A 9,350-nucleotide genomic window follows, 5' to 3' on the forward strand; every position below is an offset into this window, starting at 1 on the left:
CTATGAGATGAGTCTCGAAGGCAGCATATTGTTGGGTCTTTTTTTAAAAAAATCCAATCAGACAGTGTATGTCTTTTGATTGGTCAGTTTAGGCAATTAATATTCAAGTTTATTATTGAGATGTGATTTGTATTCCTGGTCATATTTGTTTATATTTGGTATTTAACTTGACTTGGTTTCTTCTTTGGTTGGTTTTTCCTTTAATGTAATGCCTCCCTTTGCTGATTTTCATTGTTGTTTTTCATTTTCTCCTCTTGGAATATTTTGCTGAGGATGTTCTGTAGTGCAGGCTTTCTAGTTGTAAATTCTTTTAACTTTTGTTTATCATGGAAGGATTTATTCTATCATCAAATCTAAAGCTTAATTTTTCTGGATATAAAATTCTTGGTTGACATCCATTTTCTTTCAGAGCTTGATATACATTGTTCCAGGACCTTCTGGCTTTCAGGGTCTGGGTTGAAAAATCTGCACATATTCTAATCGGTTTCCCCCTCTATGTAATCTGATTCCTTTCTCTTGTGGCTTTTAAAATTCTCTCCTTAGTCTGTATGTTAGACATTTTCATTACAATGTGATTTGGTGTGGATCTGTTGTGATTTTTTTACATTTGTTGTCATGTAAGCCTTTTGTATTTGATTTTCCAATATATTCTTCATTTTTGGAAAACTTTATGATATTATATCATTGAATAGATTTTTTATTCCTTTGGTTTGGAACTCTATGCCTTTCTCTTTCCCAATAATTATTAAATTTGGTCTTTTTATGTTATCCCATAATATGTGAATGTTCTGCTCATGGTTTCTTACCATCTTCACTATGTGGTCAAAATTCTTTTTAAGATTATATATTTGTCTTCATTGTCTGAGGTCCTGTCTTCTGAGTGATATAATCTGTTGGTGATGCTTACTATTGAGCTAATTTGGTTTGTTGTTTCTTTCATTACAAGGATTTTTGTTTGCTTGCTTGCTTCAGAATCTCTATCTTCTCATTGAAGTAAATTTTTGCTTCCTGTATTTGCTTATGTATATCTTTATCAAAATGATCTTTTGCTGCCTGTATTTGCCCTCTTATATCATCTTTTAATTCACAGGACATTTTCAATATGTAACCCTGAACTTCTTCTTTGTCATTTTTCTCTTGTGCTGACCATGGATTCTAATAATGTAATGATTTGGTTTGTTGGAAGCACTTTCTTCCCTTTTTCATGTTGTTTGTGTTTCTTCTCTTCTAGCACTGGGTATCCAAGGCATTACAGTTTGTACCCTATAGGCTTAAAAGTGTCCCTGCAGGTTTCCAATCTTCTCCTTTAAGGGGGAGAACAATGTGAACAGATCCCAATACAAACAATGTACAACCTTAAGCCAAATAATTGCTATTAAGACATTTACTGTTTTGTCACAATATATAGAAATTGTAAGTTTAATTATTATCTATAATATGAACAGTAATTTTGCAAAAGGGTCTGTAGCTTTTGATGGTGGACAAAGAACTGGGAGTGAGTGAGGTGTAGGATGAGATATTGAGTCGGTAGGAGGTGAGGATATAGAGTTATTAGATCTTAGAAAGTGTGAAAGAGGAATCTAAAGATCTAGCAGGAAAAGAGAGAGAAAGTGATTTTGGGGAAACAAGTAAGTGGTAATACAGTAGAGCACAAAACCAAACAAACATAAATATGAAGAAAAGTAGAAATGTAAAAATAGGAGATAAAAGAATATACAATACCAACCTAATATACTATTCAGACATCCCAGTGCTCAGTAGACTGATTCATGAAAAGCACTTGGTTTCACAAATGTTGGGGAATGTGAGGGTAAGAGAAGAAGAGAGAGAGAGAGAAAGAGAGAGAGGGAGAGAGAGAGAGAGAGAGAGAGAGAGAGAGAGAGAGAGAGAGAGAGAGAGAGAAAGAGAGAATCTTGAAGGAAGATACAAGGATTGTTTTTGTTAGAGATCAGTGTCTTTCCTTCTCATCCAATAGATGGGGTTTTCTGTTGTTTGCTGGTATCTCCACCTTTAGGATGGTGAAGGTTATTAGGTTGGGAGGATTGGAATGGGGTGCAAGGTGCCTGAAAGTAGGGTATGGCACCAGCCAGTCCCCAAAGGGAGATTGAACCCCAAGGATCTCCTTTGGGTCCAATTCGTGTGATCTGGGCACCTGGTCTTGTCTCCTTATATCACCTGTAGACCTCACATTCCTAGTCTCTAATTTAGTCTCTGAACTATGCCTCACTCACCCTCTCCCTTTCTACTTCCCAATCAGGAACCTTTCTTTTCAGACGTCTTGTGGCCTGTCCTCTGGGAGCTGTGCACCTGTTGCAGAGAGCTGTTTTATAGTGGGCAGTTCAGGACCTGGTTTTTCAAGCTATCCAACAGCCATGTAGCTGCAGGCAATGTGCCTGGTTAGCGGCTGCTGATGACAGGGGGGAGTTGAGGACTTTCTTTACTTCTAAGCTCTAGCTGGTGTTCCAAGCTGGGAGTTGCCCCAACTAAAGATGGCAATGAAGGTGTCCCAAGATGGAGGCGACTGCTTTCAGCAATGGGGTGTCAGGTCAGGTGGGGACTGGCGGTGGTTTTGAGCAGCATGTTCAGAGATATACTGTTGTGTGCAGTATTATGGCTGGTGGCTATCACCAGACCCAGTGCATTGTCCCCAGGTGCAGGCTACTGCATGTAGTGGACTTTGGCATGGTTGCAGTTCTCCAAGATGGAGGCAACTGGAGGAGCCCCACAATGGCAGATGGGGGTCCACACGGAAGATGGGGGTCCACATCCTGATCATGGGCTGTGACCAGGTGTCCCAGGTGAGAGCAGTAGCTGGGATTCCTGTGCTGTGGACAGCCAGGAGTCCTGAGCAGATGCTCATGCCAGTGGTCCTATTCAGGTACCCAGAGAACCTGAATGGACCAGTGGCCAGGAGTCCTGCATTGACACTGAGGCCTAGAGACCTGTGCTGCCTAGTAGCCATGATTCCTGCACAGGAGTAGCTGTCAGGGGTTCTCTAAACACTTGCAGATAAATAGTATTCCCAGTACTTAAATCCCAGGTCCCAGAGCACCCAGAATGTAGCCTCACTGAAGCCCCCCATCTTGGATCACCTCTATAAAATGTGATATTCTTGAAATTGTCAAGAATTAAATCCTTAGCCAGACTCCATCTCCATTAAATTTTGCAAATGGAATAGTGGAGGGTACTAAGTAGTGGGCTCCTGCTCATATTAAAATTTATATTCTCAGGCTGGGGTTGTGGCTCAGTGATAGAGTCCTTACCTAACATGTGTGAGACATAGAGTGTGATCCTCATTACCACATATAAATAAATAAAACAAAGGTGTTGTGTCCATCTACAACTAATTTTTTTAAATTTTATGTTCCCTCACTTTATGCATATTTTAAGTTTTTAAACTTAAATTATGGAAATGCTTGAGAATTCTGGAACAACTCTCCACACACGTATGTGTGGTCTCACATACACATACACAAGTATCCTTCAGTGGGGAAAAATCTTCCTTCTAGAGGAAAAAGCATAGGTCTTTGGAAAAAATACATCTGGATTCAAACCCTGACCTTCTCACTTGCTAACTATGTTCAAACTCTTAATGTCACTGAATCTCAGGGTTAACAATACTATTCTGTTATTTTGAGGATTATGAAGACATGTATGTTAAGTAACTTTCCTAAAGGATTTACACAATAAATACTTGTCATTTCTCTCCTGAAGGAAAAGGGGAGCCCACAGATAACCTGCAGTGCCATCACTAATACTTCCTCCATGGCTCTAGTGACATTTAATCTAATAATATCTTAGAAAGCACTTGACCTTTTAATAAAAAACAATTCTAAATGTGTGGCATATTTGTATTATTTTAAAGGTGATGTCCTTTTTCATTCTTATTTTTGATTGTCTCAAAGAGTTCCTTTCATCAAACCCATTGTAAAACATTATCAGAAATTTTTTGGTGATCCTAGACCTTGCTTTGGAAAAGTCTGCCTGATTTCACTAAATGAATGTCAGTTTCAAACCTGAAGTTTACACATATGCATAAACATAAATCTGAACATCTTTGTAATGTTTGGTCACCAAACTAGAACCTGTTTCTCTTAGGCCAAACTTCGAAATCCCACCAGACAAGTACAAATTTAGGCATTCTTCTAAAACATCTACAGAAAGAATGAGGATACCTCATGACCTCTAATACAATGCAGTCACTCTGAAAAGACCTACTGGCTTGGTTTGGGGCTGGGCTTTGCCAAAGAACGTTGTTGCAGAGGCTGCTTTTGTATACTTTTCAAGGCATCCATGCTTTACCTTAGCCCGAAATTATGATCTGAATATACCAACTAGAATGATCCAAAAATTCAATAAATAGAATACAAACACTAGAGGTATTTAATATCAAATATAAAACACATGAAGCTGATACTGACATTTTAGTTGAACAAAGAATTCTACTTAAAACTGCAAGAGGAAATGGTCATAAACATATAACACATGTACATACCAGGAACTGTCTGCAGCAATTTAAAAAAAGAGAAATATAAAAGGTAATTCAGAAAAATGTTTAAAACATGTTAATGAAAAAATCAAATGCAAACTATTGGATGTAATACTCTAACATAAATTTTCTAAAAGGAGATAGATATATAAATTAAAAGAGATAATTTTATAATATTTAAAGTTTTATTTTTTTTGCCCGAATTAAAATTTCTCAGAATTGAGCTATTATAGTTTCAGATATTTGTTACACTAAAAATCAATGGAATTTTCCATCCTGGAAACTAAGAAAAATAAGAATAAGAAGTCAGACATTTGTGAACATGATAGTTAAGTAACAAAAATTATTTGCATAAAATTAACATAAGACAAAGCCCTTTTAGAATTAAAAAAAAAGAAATCTCAAGAACCTAGGTTTAAATTATATATTTCTTACAAATATCACCAAACTACCAAAAAACAAATTGCAATTGTGTATCCCAATTTACATATTTAACATTTTTCAGTGGTGAAATCACAGTTTTGGTGTTATCAATAACTTTATACTGCAAACAAACATTTTGACACTCCAAATAAAGATTAAAATGTTCTACTCACTCTTCTGCAATCTGAGAAGAAAGGATTGCCACTTGCCAATAGAAACAGTAGAAAATCATCAGTAAAAAGCATCAAGTTTAAATTAATATTTTTTTAAAAAATGAAAGTATTAATAGAGTAAGAGAAATAACTGTACTTCTATTCAAGAAGAGACCATATTTACCCTCCAAACTGAAATTACATAAACAAAGCAAAATGACATAGTATATGTAATTATGGTTTTCATGATACTGGCCATCAGGGTAGTAAGGGACACTGATCCCAGAGAAATAAAATATAAACTAGGTGGCCATATGCTTGTCCCAGATATATTGGCTTAAGATAATTTCCAGGCCACAAAACAGAGAGGGAGAACTTCTGCAAAACTCTGTGTACTCCCAAGGAGAGGAGTAAGAGTCTGAGGTTGGCTGGAACTGCAGGAGAGTGCTAGAGAAGAAAATGCTAAGCAGAGAGAGAATCCTAAGACCTGCAGAGAGTCCTGCTCAAGTACTAATCAACACCTGCAGATGAAGAAACTGAGTCCAAAGCCATCCAGAGGGATTAAAGGGACTCTGGCATAAGGTCTTTAGAATAGTTCTTGTTACCACCAGACAGATTTAAGAACTTCATAATCCGTGGGATATTAATAGAGTTCACAGAATTGTTTTGTCTCAAGGTGAGAAACAAATAGCCCTCGCCTAAACGTTTTGATACTTATTCTTACAAATCTTTTTAAAGACATAGACTGACAGATTGGATTTTTTTTAAAAAAGTCCCAACAAAATGTTGCCTTCAAGAGACTCATCTCACAGGAAAGACATTCACAGACCGAAGGTGAAAGGGTGGGAGAAAAGTACCACTCACATGGACCACATAAACAATCAGAAGTTTCCATGCTTATATCAGATAAAATGGACTTTAAACCAAAGCTAGTGAAAAGGGATAAAGAATGACATTTCATACTGCTTAAGGGATTCATATAACAACAAGACATAACAATCATAAATATCTATGCTCCAAACAATGGGACATCTATGTAGGTCAAACAAAACTTTCTCAAATACAAAAACTAAATAGGCCACAACACAATAATGCTGGGTGACTTTAACACACCTCTCTCACCACTGAATAGATCTTCCAAACAAAAACTAAACAAAGAAACCATAGAACTCAATAATAGAATCAATAATTTGGACTTAACAGACATATATAGAGTATTCCATCAATCAACAAGTGAATATACTTTCTTCTTAGCAGCACATGGATCCTTCTCCAAAATAGACCATAAGTTATGCCACAAGCAAGTCTTAGAAAATACAAGAAAAGAGAGATACTACCCTGCATTCTCTCTGACCATAATAGAAAAGAAATCTATGATAAAATTTAAAAAAGAAGCTACTCCAACACCTGGAGACTGAACAATACACTATTGAATGATGCATGGATAACAGAAGACATCAGGGAGGAGATTAAAAAATTTCTTAGAGGTAAATGAGAACTCTGATACAACTTATCAAAATCTCTGGGACACTATGAAGGTAGTGCTAAGAGGAAAGTTCATTATAATAAGCTAATTCATTAAAATAAGAAAAAGTCAACAAATCTTTTTTATTGCTTGTTCAAAACATTACAAAGCAATACACAAAAAAGATCTTCTCCAAATAACGTTAACTATATCCCAAAGTAAATCTCAAGAATAGTGGTAGGAATATAAAACTAGCCACCACCAAACAATATATAACCTTACAATTTCCAGCATCTAATTAAAGACAACTAATTATGTAAACAGGGATGAAATATTTACCATAATTACAAAAAAAATCATTCACTGTCAAAGTTGATATCAACCATAAGTTTGAATTAGCCGTAGAGAATATTGAAACTACATAACTGTATTTCACATGTGCCAAAAGTTAATTTTGGAAACATGAAAGATATTAAAACAATCCAAATAAAACTTCTGGGTGAAAATAGTGCCTAAGATGAACTAAATATTCTGGAATTCACAAGAAATTAGACATTTCAGAAAAAAAGATTAGTGAACTTAAATACATCATGGTAGGAACTATCCAAAATGACCAGCACAAGGAAAAAATAACTTAAAAATTAAAAAGAATAGTAGTGAGATGTAGGACAACATCAAGTGGCCTAACACACATGAAACTGAATTCTCTGAAAGAATGAAGTGAGAGGGAAGAACACACACAAAATAATAGCTGAACAATTTATGAAGCTAATTAAAAGTATAGTCCCACAGATTCAAGAAGCCCAATAAACTATAAGCAAAAGAAACATGAAAAGAATAACACAAAGGCATATCATAACCAAATTCCTCAAAACCAGTAATAAAGAGAAAATCCTAAATATATACATGTAAAAAAATTTTAAGTAATATGCAAATAGGAACAAAAATAAAGGTGATAGCAGATTTCTCATAGTAATGAGACAGTGGAGTAACTGCAAAAATTGCTGAAAGGAAAAGGTCAAATTGTTCATCTAGAATTTTGCATCTTGAAAAAACTAAATTTCCAAAGAAAAATATTTTTAGACATACAAAAGCAGAAAGAAATTTAACACCCAGTAGGCCTATAGTTTAGCATAGTACAAGATATGTTTAAAAGAACTACTTTAGGAAGAGTGAAAATAATGCCAGATAGAAATATGGATCTATACTAATGAATAAAGAGGACTGGAAATACAAATATATGGGTAAATATATGTAATATATTTTCTTATTTAAATATCTTTAACAGATAATTTACTATTTATACAAGAATCATAATAGTCTATAGTATCTATACCATGTATAATAAAATGTATGAAATCAATAACCAAAAGCATTGAAGGGAAGAAATAAAAGTAATATTAACATAAGGTTCTCATACTATATATTAAATGGAGTAACATTCCTTGAAGGTAGCTATGATTACTTAAAGATACACAAAATAAACACTAAAGCAATACTTAAAATAACAAAACAAAAAGTGATAGTTAATATTCTAACAAAGATAAAATATAGGAAATGTAAAATTAATGCAAAAGTGGGCATATAATGTGCAAAAGGGGGAACACAGAACAGAGCACCAGAAAACAAATAGCAAGAAAAAAAACCCTAAAACAACTATATCCATATCACAGTGAATGTAAGTGGTCTCAAAATCCCCACTCAAAAGGCAGAGATTGTCAAACTGGATTAAAAACAAGACACTAATATACACTGCTCACAGGCTCAAAGCTTTTACTTTTATATGAAAGAAGAGAAACCATTCATCACTAATCAAAGGGAAGCTGGAATATTTATGTGAATACAAGATAGCACACATTTTAGAGTAAAGAATATTACTGAGGACAGAGAAGTTTATTACATAATGTCAAGGAGTTTAAGAATAATGGGGTCAAAACAATCCCAATGTTTTTACATATAATAACAGTTTCAAATTATATGAAGAAAACAATAATAGAACCATAACGGGACATAGACAAATCTACAATTAGATTTAGTTATTTCAATATTTTTCTCTCAAAATCAGCAGAGAAGTATCCTGAACATCAGCAAGAACACAAAATATTTCAACATTATCAACCAAATTGATATAATTTAAATTGATAAAACACCCCACATGACAATAGAATATACATTCTCCTCAGGGGGACATGGAATAGTTACCATACTACAATAGTCAACCAAATAAAACTAAACTCAAAAAAATTCAAAGAATTTAAATTATTCAAATAATGTTCTCTGACCACAAAAGAATTAAATGGGAAATACATAATGGAAAAAACTTTGGAAAATCCTGAAATATTTATTGGATAAATAGCACATTTTAAAATAACTCACAGATTAAAAAAGAATTTTTAAAAATGAAAATATTTTAGTGAGATAAAAATGCAAACATAGAATATCAAAATTTGTGGAGTGGAACATAAGTAATAATTAGATAGGCAATTATAGCACTGAACACCTATTTTAGAATAGAAAGAGCTCATATCAAACTCAGATTTCACATTAACAAACTAGGGAAAGAAGAGAAAATTAAGAAAAAAGCAAATAGGAAAAAATACAAATAAGAGCAAAAATGAATGATATGAAAAATATACAAGCAATAAAGAAAATCAGTGAAAACAAAGATAAAAAATCAATAAAATTAATAAAACTCTAGTCAGATTGATTAGGGAAACAAGAAAATATAATTTCCTATATCATAAATGAAATATGTGTTTATTACCAGAGATACTAGACACAGTGGAAGCTGAGGGACTATTCTGGACAACTTTTTGTCAAG

Source organism: Ictidomys tridecemlineatus, unplaced genomic scaffold, assembly GCF_052094955.1.
Source record: "Ictidomys tridecemlineatus isolate mIctTri1 unplaced genomic scaffold, mIctTri1.hap1 Scaffold_70, whole genome shotgun sequence".
NCBI classification, from domain to species: Eukaryota; Metazoa; Chordata; class Mammalia; order Rodentia; family Sciuridae; genus Ictidomys; species Ictidomys tridecemlineatus.